Raw genomic sequence first — 13,677 nt, forward strand, 5'->3', positions numbered from 1 at the left:
TAATAACCACTAAATAATTAATTGTAAAAATATATATACCAAACCATAATTTACTAATTTAAATTAATAAATAGATATATTTCACTTGTTTGGAATATTAAAATGAAAATGTTTAAAAAATTAGATAAATAAACAAATGAAATAATATTCATTTAATATAAAATAATATTGTCTTAATTTAAAACGTATAATCATATAAGGCATTTATAAGATAGCAACAATAATAATTTACAATAAATAAAATATTTCACTATGTTTATGGTAAACTAGCAGGGAGGCTCAGTGTTGCCTGGGATTGAATGATGATCAACGAATGTTTCACACTCTCATATTTTTATTGTCATCAGAATCAGTGAATCACATATATAAGCATTGAATTAATAATAATAACCACTAAATAATTAATTGTAAAAATATATATACCAAACCATAATTTACTAATTTAAATTAATAAATAGATATATTTCACTTGTTTGGAATATTAAAATGAAAATGTTTAAAAAATTAGATAAATAAACAAATGAAATAATATTCATTTAATATAAAATAATATTGTCTTAATTTAAAACGTATAATCATATAAGGCATTTATAAGATAGCAACAATAATAATTTACAATAAATAAAATATTTTACTATGTTTATGGTAAACTAGCAGGGAGGCTCAGTGTTGCCTGGGATTGAATGATGATCAACGAATGTTTCACACTCTCATATTTTTATTGTCATCAGAATCAGTGAAATCGCCCATTTTTTATTCGAATTGATTGATTGCTCATTCTAGTTGGGGACTCATGGTGTACTGGAAAGAAGTTTCACATGCCTCCCTGCAGTGACTTAGTATGCAATGAATTGTAGTCTACATTGCACTGTAGAGAACCTACTGTTGATTTTATAAAATTATTTTTATATATAGTGGCTTGAATTTCAGTTTTAAATGACAAAATCAAGCATCATGGTTCAATTGCACTTTAAATAGAAACATTCATTTTGAACACACTCCTGTCATATCAAAGAACTTACTGCTGATTTTATATGGCAGGTCTTTCTGCTTGTGTGGTAATAAAACTTTTCAAATGCACTTGTGGCTGTATAAGGTGCTAACTATGGTCAAAATTTCCTGTTCCTTCTTTCATCAGATTTTTTTCGATTATCGACTATCAATACATATTGAAGACATTCCGATACAAAACCTATCTAAGATCACTGCCAGATACATAAAGTACATTTGTGTGAAATATATTAAGATATATATATAGAAATGATACAATGGATATGAAAGAATAGATGAGAGTTCTTGGGTTAGTAGATGTAGAACAGTTGGGGTAGCTGGGAGAGAAATGCCATGGAAAACATGAGAAGTGAAAAGAATGGACTTAAGAGAAAGAGGGATAAATAAAGACATGGTCAGAGATAGGTTACTTTAGCAGTCAATTTCTAACAGTTGCCAGCATGTAAAACAGTGTAAAGTCAAATATAATGATGATAACACAAAATGATGGTACAGTTATTTCATTTATGTTTTTATAGCAGATTGAATCCATGAGTAAATATTTGTTACATAACAAATGTATAATAATGATTGTTTTTATTTATTTCTGGATGTATGATGAAAAGATTTACATATATGTGTCTAATATTAGTTATAATTTTTGTCAAAAGTTAATTTTAGTATTAGATTTAATGACCATGTAAAACATTTTTGTACAGTTCCATAAAATTTATCACATAAAATAGATTTTTGTTTTTGTAGAAAGAGAAAATTTATTATTACTATGAAAATAATGATCTCTGGAAAGGATTCATTTTTCGTAAATATTCAGTACTTGTCCAGAATTCCTCCTATCTTACCAAAACAAATACAAATGGAAGAGTCTATCAGGCATGTACACAAAATGTACATATTTTGAGTAGTTGATAGGGTTTGGAAATGGGGTAGTTTGAAAAAAAAATATTTTGAATAAAGATAGAAAGTATTGTGAAAGATAGATTTTGGGGTGGATGTCAGCTGAGCACCTTGTCCAAGAACATTCGAAGCAGGTTAATATTGTGCCTGGAACCCAATATGTGCATGTGAGCGTGTATATTAGATTGGATGAAATACCCAACAGTTTATAAATATTCTTGAAAGAAAAACCTAACATTAAAATGACTAATCTTTATATTTGCTCAAAGGAAAGTACCATCAAAGAAAACGTTGGCTTTATTAGCCAATAAAGAAGATTTAACAAATGGAATATTATGTGTTGTCTTGATAATATAATATATAGAGAGAAGGAGGGAGGACTGAATAGTTCAATCGATACCAGCACTAACTATAAAAAGAGTTATATTGTTTAAATCCTAGTGGATCCATTGCATTCACTTATACAATTGAGAATGGTGTGAAGGGCATTTCTTTCCAGTTATATTAAAATAGCCATTATATATATATATATATATATATATATATATATATATATATAATTACAAATTGCAAAATTATATTACTAACTCAATAGTGCAGAACGAGAGCTATAAATACTTTATTTTTTAACTACTTTTAATACAGAGAAGAAAAGTCACTATGAATTCATAAAAAAATGGATAACTGATGAATTTATGAGTTTTGTTCTTGTATCAAAAGCAGTTAAAAATTATAAAAAGTGTAGTATTATAAAGATAACAAATTTTATATTAGATCCTTTTGTGATAAGGAGATGTTCAATAAAGCATTAATATGAGAAATATTGAACTGATGAAAAATAAAATGATTCATGGATTATCTTTGAAAATCCATGGATTAAGGGCCAGTTTTTCTATTCCTTGCTTGAACACTTCATGATTTAATAAACTTTTTAAAATTTTCCAATTTTATATTTCATCATTCCAATATTTTTTTATATATGATTATAATAGCGACGTAATTATAACTAATGTTCATTGAATTATACACAATGAACCTTTTATCATATATATTGACTACATTAAATAAACCGAAAAGATTAATGTAAAATTGACAAAACTAAACCTGTAACACATTTCTTCAATGTGGTTATACAGACAACTGTTTCAACCATCTAGTTAGTTGACAATCTGCAATTCTTACTATTCCATTGTCAGACAGGCACCATTAGCAAGTGAAAATTAATGCTAATCGGAGAGTATTCTATTTGTGTTTATAAAAAGCTATGCATTGTCACTCATGATAGTTGGTAATCTCATCTACAACAGTGCTCAACTAAAGACGAGGGGTATATATATAGAGATAGAGAGATAGTTTATTAATGCTCTAAAATATTCAACATTTCTTTCAAGATAAAATTAATTTGATAATACTGATATATTCAAATTTTATTTTCTTCTTATATACAATAGAACCCCAGGATACAGTGACCCTAGGATACAGTTTTTTCAAGTTACAATGTGGAATACAATGTTTTTCCGACCCCTGGTTACAGTATTTGCCGTACAGTGTTATTTATAATGTTATTTGATTTACATACATGTGTACTATATAGTGTACTGTATTTTGTTACTAATTTTTAATGCCATATCACATGAGGTTCTACTGTATGTGTATTTTTAAGGCATGTATCAATAATAATATCCTCCAAATTGTTTCAAATAAACAGCACAATGAAGTTATGTTTACAGTTTCATAGCATATATACTGTTTGGGTTAGGTGTTCTATATATATATATATATATATACCAGCAGGCTGCCTGGCATAGCCTAGTTGTAAAATATACTTAAATATGATATTTTGATTTATGCAGATTTTATATTTATTATTATTGGACCCAATATATAGTAATGATTTAAAATGTTAAAAAAAAAATTACTCATGTGCCACCACCGAGAATTGAAACCAAAATTTTTAGCTTACGATTTACTTTTTCCTTTGACATTAATGCCTGAGCTATGAAGACATGTTTACTACAAGGCTAAAATTTAAAACATGAACCAATAGCTATTACGTTACGTATGTATATTCGTAATGATGTCATTCAGCCTTCACCTGGCAAATTCCATTTTTTTTTTAAATTTCACTTTTGCACTGATTTTCCCTGACTAAAACCCAAATATAAAGTTTTGTATGGGTTCGAATGCCCTATATATTAAGTTTCATGTCTGTAAACAAAAAACTGACAGAGGAAGTTTAGTAGGCAACATTTTTAAACAAATATATATACGCATACATAAATATATATAAAAAGAGGATTGTGTTTACCAATAATCTATTTACACAAATATTACGCAAGTATAAATCATGTAGAATATCTGCATGAATATAATTACACGTAATAGTTAACTAAAGATGATCATCCCATAAGAAAACTGAGAAAACTTACAGGGAATTAATTAAAATGATTGTTTAAAAGATTATGCAAATTAGGTAGATCTTTTGAAGATGAATGCAATTCCACGAGCCATATATAACAAAGTTGTATTTTCTGTTTAAATAAATAGAAAAAAGGGTTTTTAATATGAATATATAAAACAAACAAATTTATAGGAGTATATATATATATAGTGTGTATTTATTAGCTAAAAATAATGAATTTCTTCACATTTGACAAATAAATTGCCTTATATGTAACACATAAAAACTCAAGTGTTATTATAATTTATATTTTGCTATTTGTCAAAAAACTAGAGGTTTTCAACTTTGTGCAGCATTCATTTTTTTTTTTTTCCCTAAATGTGCTAGTCAGTCCATCGAAATCTATCCACCTAATGGCAAAGAAAACTGTTGTCTTTTTTTAAAGTGAACATATGAACATTCATCTTGTCATGAATTACCATTAAGAGCAAATGATTCTTTTATGCAACAAAGTTTTGTACCAAATCAAAAATTCTTCTCAACCCATATAATTATGCATACTTATCCAGAATATAGACTGTTCTGCTGAAATAATGTTATTATTTAGAAACATCTTAACAGAGAGGGGAGACAGAGCTTTTCTTTTTTTTTTTTCTTTTTTTTTTACTGTTTTTTACTTTTAATAATTTAATAAATAAAAGATACCATAAAAATTGAATTTAACTTGAAAATTCTATCTTAAAATAGCATAGTTCTATTCTGCATAAGTACAGTAAAGACTTCTGGAATTTACACCTGTTTTGTATGTGTTTAGTTTTAAAGTCTGTTTTGTTTTCTTTCTTTTTCTGTACATATGTGTCAAGAAATAGCCATAACCAACTCTGATACCGACAGAACCATGATGCATTGATTCATTATCTTCGAGAACAGAAGGTGACCAATGCAATAATAATTTTATTTAAGGTATACAAAATATGCAGCTATAATCACTCGTAGTATCACCAAAGTTAAACAAGGTTTAGCTTGGTTAGCACTAAGATGGATAAGAATAATGCTGAATGTAAAACCCGGTTCTAGTGGCTTTGCAACCTGAAGACAGCTTATCAATCTAACAACGAACAGTCTAGAGGCATTTATTGTGATCTGTGCCAACCAGAAACTGGTTGGCAATTACCAATTGATTTTAGATTCAGATCTAAAATATTTTAGATTCAGATCTAAAATATTGTCTTTATTTTATTTCTTATAAGTTTTTTTAGCTAATAGTGAATAAATATTAAAAACATTTAAATGAGTACTTTTTGATTAAGATGGTTTGAAAAATTCATACTAATGTTGGTTATTGTATGCTGTTTTTCTTTCCAAACATATTGTTAGCAACATATTTTCTTTTTTTTTGCATATATTTTGTATTTCATAAATTATTTGAATTCATTGGGGTTTTTTTTGGGTGGGTGGGGGGTATTTTTTTGATGACTTTTTAAAAAATGAATATTATTTTGCCAAAATCTTTAAAGAAAACTGGTTGCCCTTTATGAAAGACATTTTTAAGCAATTTCTTTTGTTTAGATAAAGTGGTCCAATATAAAAATAAAATTTTGAAAACTACATGTCCTGAAATTTTAAAATTGTGTCAAGACTATTTCTTATATTTAATAAAAGAATCTATTTTTTCTACCTTGAGTTTCTGTGTGTGATTTTTTTAATTTTAATTTTTTGTTTTTATTGTTTTAGTAATAAATGTGACTTACCTTTAAACTTTACTGCTGTTTCATGATTCATTCAATTATTAAAAGATGTTCAAAAGTTTATTAATGAACTTCTGATAATTGAATAACCCGTACAGCGGCATATGTTTATTATTATTTATTATTTATTATTGTTGTAAAGCTATTACTGATATTGAGCACATTGTGTGTGTATGCAAGATCTGCTGTTTCAATTTGATTGGTTCCAATTTAAAGAAGTTGATATATATTAGTGATGGGATAATTCTAATTGAAATTGGTTAAATCGCTCAATTTTTAATTGATTACCTGCTCTAGTTAGGGACTCCCCCCCCCCACAGTGTACTAGGAAGAAGCTTCACTGCCTCCCTGCAGTGACTTAGATCACAATACATTCTAGTCTACATTACATTGTAGAGAATCTACTGTTGATTTTATAAAATTATCTGTAAATAATAGCTCTACTTAATTTATAATCCAAAGGTCAAGTATCATGGTTCAATTGTGCTCTAAACAGAAACATTCATCTTGAATGCGCCCCTGTCTTATCAAAGAACCAACTGTTGATTTTATTTTTACATAATAAATTAAATGTACAACAGTAAAATATGGTTCAATTGTGCTCTAAAAAGAAACATTAATTTCTAAGGTGATGTTTTATAAAATAATCTACAGTTGATTTTATAGGCTGGGTCTTTCTGCTTGTGTGGTGATAAAAATGCATTTGTGGTCAAAATTGGACTTTTTTTTTTACTCATGTTCACCCCTTATAACGCATATAACCACTTAGACATAAGGAGCTACTAATTGGGACCATACCTATGAAATATTAACAGGATGTTGGTTTACATTACATTTAAACTTCTGTGTCCCAGTACAGTCAGGGTAGCAGGAAGGGAATTCCAAAATGTAGCTGTTTGAAGGAAGAAACTATTAAAGTATCAAGTTCTCTCTGATTCTCCTCTGATCTTGAGCATGTGGTACAATGGGGAAAGGAGTAGCTGGTTACTTTTAATGCATCTAAAACCAAGCTTTTATCTTTACATCATCAACATTCTGATCTCCATCTGGCATCAATTGAAATGAATGGCTCTCATCTTGGGGAAGCCTCATGTTTTGACAAGCTTCTGGGCTTGACTTTTACTCCTGATCTTAAGTGGAACACATACATTAAATCTGTTGCCACGGCCGCTGGAAAAATGGTGGGATCCTTCTATCGATCCAGTAGTTATCTCACTGCTGATGCAATTCTCTATCTATATAAGAGCCAGGTATGTTCAAGGATGGAGTACTGTTACCACATCTGGGCAGGAGCTGCTAGAAAGGACTTATCCTGCCTTGATAGAGTTCAAAATAGACTTTGTAGCCTCATAGGGGATGTCCTTTTCTATTCCCTGCAACCTCTTTCTCACAGAAATGTTGCGAGTTTGTTTCTGCTTTATCGTTATTTTCATGGCAAGTGCTCGGCTGAGCTCCAATCTATGGTCCCCCCTCACCAAACTTTCACAAGAAACACCCATCTAGCAGAAATCACTATCAATAATTTCCCCCACTCTTTATCTGTACCTAAACCTAAACGTAGATTCCATGAGCAAAGCTTCTTTATTAGAACTGCACGCCTATGGAATTGTCTTCCGTTTTCCTGCTTTCCAGCTGATTACAATATGGTTGTCTTCAAGTCTAATGTAAACAAGTTTTTGATGAGCCGTTGCATATAAGTTAACAAATTTACCAAATTTCCATTACTAACGATTACTATATTGTTCAATTTCTACTGTACACTCTTTAACCCTTATCCGCGAGTGGCCTCAAGGCCTTGATAAGTGGTGTTGCCTTTGTAAAAAAAAAAAGTAGAAAGTTTTTTGGCATTTAGGGATTTCAACAGTGATGGGGTGTGATTTTGTTGCTAAGCAAGTTTGTCGGGTATATGTATGTTGAGGAGCACAAGTGCAGCAAATCCATCGGACCAAATTCCATTAAAATATTTGTATAACAGGAAACAAAGATGCAACGTTGCAGCAATGGGACAGGGGTTGGAGCTTAGTTGAGAAAGTGGGATATATTAGATTGAAGACTTTTTTTTGGACCCTATCCAAGAGGGAGAGATTAGTGATAAATCCATCATCCCAGATGTAGCAACAATACTCCATGCATGGGTAAATGGTGGCCTTGTAGAGGTACAAGATACTTTCAGGTATGAGTAGTCTTCTAGCTTGATAGAGGGAACTCACCTTCCTTGCAGCAGGCTTCGCAATGTTCTCAATGTTTTTGTTCCAATTCATATTGCCCGTGAATGTTAAGCTGAGGAGTTTGAAGGAAGAATTCTCAGCTAGGGTGTTATTTGTCATAGATATTAGTGGTTGTAGTAGAGGTGTTTTATAATTGTTAAAGGAAAGCAGCTTAGTCTTACTAGCATCAAATGTTACCATCAATTTATGACCCCATTCCACTACGGTCTAGAGGTCATTTTCTAATGATTCAACCATTGTCTTAGATTTGTGTACATCTGTTCTTCCCTTGTACATGTTATAGAGCATTATATCATCAGCAAATATACTCATCTCAGACACAATATTATCAGAGAGGTCGTTAATAAATATCAGAAGTAATAGTAGTCCAAGGATCGATCTCTGAGGCACTCCCACATTAATGTTATGCTGTTTGGATGTACGTCCATCAATGACAACCTGGATGACCCTATTATCTAAGAAGGTTCTAATTATATTTAGTATATGTCCAGTTATACCATACGATTTAACTTTCATTAGCAATCCTTCATGCCAGACTTTGTCAAAGGCCTTGGATATGAAGAGCCACAGCCCTGGCTTCATTTGCCTTATCCAGTGTATGGTACATGCATTCAAAGATTACTGCAGTAAAATGACATTGCCTAAATCCGTACTGTTTGTCAGAAAGAAGAGTAGATTGCAAGGTGGTGGACTAGTGTTTGATTGATTAGCATCTCAAAGATTTTGGCAAAGAGGGGGAGGAGACAGAGAGGGCGATAATTGAAAGGGTCGGTCCTTTCACCAGAATTCTTGTACACTGTTACCACAGAGGCTATCTTTTAGCTATTAGGGAAGCAAAATTCAGAAAGGTATTTATTGTACAGCTTGGAAAGTATGGGGGCTAACTCAGCTGAGCATTTCTTAATTAATATACCAGAAATGAGATCCGGCCCACATGCCTTAGAAGTGTTTAAGTTTTTTATGATATTGCGGACATGAGAATGTGTGATTTCCACATCATCTAGTGTGGCTTCAGTCCGCATTGGGAAATTTGGGAAGGAGTTGTTTGTTGGGTCTAAGGTGGAGTTGGAAGTGAATCGCCGGGCAACCAGTTCTGCCTTCTCGGTTGGCGTGCATAGGACGTTCTGGTTATTGGATAGTGGGGGAATTACTGATTGCCCTTTATTCCTTCTTTAATCGTTTTTTTTTTTTTATTATCGATTTTTCATACTACATTCTGATATAAAACCTATGTAAAAACACTCCCAGACACATTAAGTATCTTCATGTGAAATTTTTAAAAATCGGCCCAGTCATTTCCGAGTCCATTGGAAACAAATTCACACAAACACACACACACACACACACACACACACACACACACACACACACACATTAAATTATGACAGAGTTATTTGCCCTTCTCGTCTACTCAGTGGAGCTTCTTCCTTTTTTTTTTTTTTTTTTTTGACGTTTGTTTGGGTCTGTATGTTCGGGAATAAAATCTCTTCGTACCTTCAATGGGAAATGTGTAATACATTCTTATTTACGGGCATATTTAGTGCAAGACTAGAATTTAACCTAATTAATATATATGTCAAACGAATCTGCTCAGACCTGATCGAGTACGAATTAGGAATTAAGTAGGAATTCTGGCTAACTACTTCCTTCATAGGAATTACCCTCCCAGAATAATTAAAGAATCAATTATGGAAAGCAGAACATAGAAGCAGGATAAATTTACTCACATATAAACGTAACACATCATCCTCAAAAATACCAATGGTATTTGATTACAACAATAACACAGACAAACTCCACAAACCCCTTAAACAAATATTCAGGTAACTGCAGCATGACCCCACCCTCAACACAATATACAACACGCCTCCACTCAGTGCAAGAAGACAGCCCCCCCCCAAATCTAAGGTCACTTCTAACATCCACAAAAAGACACAGCACTTCCGCACCACTAGGAAACATATTATGCAACAAACCCAGGTGCAAAGTGTGCAAACATATTAATACTAGCGACCTCCAGGCACAAACACTCAATTTAAACTCCCTCCGCTCACTTGCGATAGTCCCAATGTAGTTTAGATAATATATTGCACTAGATGCACAAAGGGTAATTATGTGGGGGAAACAGGCTGAGAGTTCCGCTTACGTTTCAACAATCACAAACAAACAACACAGCACACAATAGCAATGCACTACACCCTCCCGTAACACAGCATAGACAATATGCAATGTGTACTTACAGCCTCCAACTTTCAGACACAGAGACACAGAAGACAACATGAAAAGAAACTCATTCTGAGACTTAACACCCACATCTTCGGTCTAAATAAAGATTTGGGACCGCTAAATGAGTACTCTTTTCATAAAAAAGTAGAAACCTACCAAAGACATTTCCCCACTGGGCACAGGGCAGAGTGAGTATGCACGGTGGAAGAATGGCTTAGCATCCCCCACTAGAAGTTAGTTTTTGTTTACGTAAGGCCGTTTACTTCATTTTATTTTATTTTTTCAGATTCCACACATTTTAATTTCCGACATATATCAGAAGTCCATTTTCTTAAGCATGCATATTTGTGCACACAAATGCACACGTGTAGATACGGGTGCGATCTCCATCCCCCCCCCCCAAACCCTATATATCATAGTACCCTTCTATGAAGATATATGGGATTAGGTTTACTACTACTACTACTACTACTACTACTACTACTATTATTATTATTATTATTATTAGTACTGTTGCTGTTATCATTACTACAATCATTCCTATGATTTTAACATTATTATTATCATCACTATTATTACTCTTATTCTTCTCCCTATTATCGCTATTGTTATTATTATTATTACTACTATGATTATTACTATGATTATTACTATGATTATTATCACTATTATTATTCTTATACTTCTTCCTATGGTTGCTATTATTATTGGCTCACATGGAGCTTTCACACAAGTCAACAAACGATCTGATTGGAAACTTGTGGTGTTCTCTGGAAGCTGAGTGACAAGTCTCCCCAGACGTCCAGCTCTCTCCACCTCCTTCGATAGCATTTGCAAATGAATTTGCATCATCGCAACAGCCGCTTACCATTGATTTCTCGCTAGCAGTGGCCATTGGTTTATACTGGAATTTGAGTGGCACTCAGCCTACCCAAGGTCCCAATTCTCTTTGCGCTTGTCCAGCCGAGGTCTGGCTAGCGCTCTCTTCTCGGTCTTTCAGTCCTTCTTGACCCTTCTCGGCTCTTTGGTATCACTTTTTTATTGGGGGGGGGGGAACGGTGATGAAAATGGAGGGGGATGCATGATGGGGATGTAGAACTTGTAGATATGCAGCTTCGGTGTTCTTCATTCTCTGTTATTCGTTATATTGTCTTCTTGTATTATTCTCCGCATTCAAGGGTTTTCCTTAATATTTCCGTCGTTTTCATTATCGTTAGTCATTATACTTTTGCAGTTATTCCTCTGATTCCAATTTCTGACATTCTTTTTTCAAAGTTTTTCGGAATTGTTCCTAGTGCTCCTATTATTATCGGTACTATTTTGATTTTCTTCATCATCCAAATCTCTTTTAACTCTCTGGCTAGCTCTGTGTATGTGCTTTGTTTCTCCTTTTCTTTCATACTCACCCTGTGGTCAGCTGGAACAGCAAAGCCTACGATTTGACAGGATTTTTCTTTCTTGTTAATTATTATGACACCTGGTCTTCTTGCTTGGATGGGTTTGTCCGTCTGTATGTCCATGTTCCATAGGATTTTGTGGTTCTCGTTTTTGAGTGCTGTTGCGGGTTTATGCTTGTACGTACACTCAAAATGCAGTCGGGTTTATGCTTGTCTGTACGCTCAAAATGCAGTCGTTTGTACAATTATCAGTACACCACCCTCCCCACTTGGTCATGCCTGTTTTTGTATTCCTTTTGGGCCAGTTTGCTGCATTCACTTACTATATAGTTTATCGTTTCGTCTCTTTGTCCACAGTCTGCATTTGCTGTTTTCTTGTGTTTTGTTGATCCTTGTTTTGATATGGTTGGTTCTTATTGAGTTATCTTGTGCTGCAGTTATTAGAGATTCAGTTTCTTGGTTTATATGTCCTTTTCGCATCCATGTCCAGGTGTTTTCGTTATTCTCATCTTTTGTCATTCTTATGAATCTTCCGTGTAGTTGTTTCTTTTCCCATTTCTCGTTTTGTCATTTGTCTCTCTGTTTTCTGTTTTGTTGTTTTTTTCAGTGTCTCTCGATGCCATAATTATCCTTTCAGTGTTTTGCATTATGTATTTTTCTAGTTTTTTTTTTCGTGTCCTTCACACAGTCTTCTATACAGATCAGTCCTCTCCCGCCGTCTTTCTTTTTCACGTAGAGTCTGTCAATATCGTCCTTTGGATGTAGTGCATTATGCATAGTCATGAGTTTCCTGGTTTTCTGGTCGAGTTGTCTCAGTTCTTCTTTTGTCCACCCTATAAACGGTCCAGAGTATCTTACTAGTGATACTGCCCATGTATTTATACCTTTTATTAGGTTTCTGCTATATAATTTCGTTTCCAGGAGTTTTCTTGTTCACCTGAGGTATTCCTTTCCAATTTTCTCTTTCATTTCTGTTGCTCTGATAGTGTCCGCTTCCAGAATTCCCAAGTATTTATAGTCGTCTTGTTCCCCTAGTGCCCTCATTTGTGTTTGGTTGGGTAGTTCCATGCCTTCTGCCATTTCCAGTTTTCCCTTTCTTATAACTAGTTGTGCGCACTTTTCCATTCCAAATTCCATTTGAATATCTTGGCTGAAGATCCTGGTAGTGTTAATTAGTATCTCTAGCTCCTTTTTGGTCCTTGCAAAAAGTTTCAGATCGTCCATGTACATCAGGTGGTTCATTTTTTCCTCTGTATTAGAGAGCTTGTATCCGGCTTGGCACTTTCTCGGAATACTGTTCAAGGACATCATGGCTATGATCAACAGTAATGGTGATAATGAGTCTCCTTGGAAGATGCCTCTTTGTATGTAAATTTCTGTTATCTGTTGTCCATCAGCTGTCAATTCCAGTCTCCATGTTTTCATTGCATTTTCTTTTACGTTGGTGATCCCACTTGGTATTTTATTCATTTTTAGGCATTCTGTTATCCATGCTTGGGGGATCCTATCGTACGATTTTTGTAGTCGATCCATGCCATGGCTAAATTCTTTCTCCTCCTTTTTACCTCCTTTTGAATCTTTTGATCTATATATAACAGGTCATGTGCTCCTCTTTTTCCTTTTTGGCATCCTTTTTGCTCCTCGGAGATGAGTCCACGGTTATTCAGGGAGTGGTAGATTTGTTGCCCTTACTTCTGGCAATGGAAATTAACCAACTTTTTTTGGATTTTACCGTTATTGGATATTTTACCCTTCACTAGACTATCCATTCA

This window comes from Euprymna scolopes, chromosome 3, assembly GCF_053919585.1.
Source record: "Euprymna scolopes isolate OS-2025 chromosome 3, ASM5391958v1, whole genome shotgun sequence".
NCBI classification, from domain to species: Eukaryota; Metazoa; Mollusca; class Cephalopoda; order Sepiida; family Sepiolidae; genus Euprymna; species Euprymna scolopes.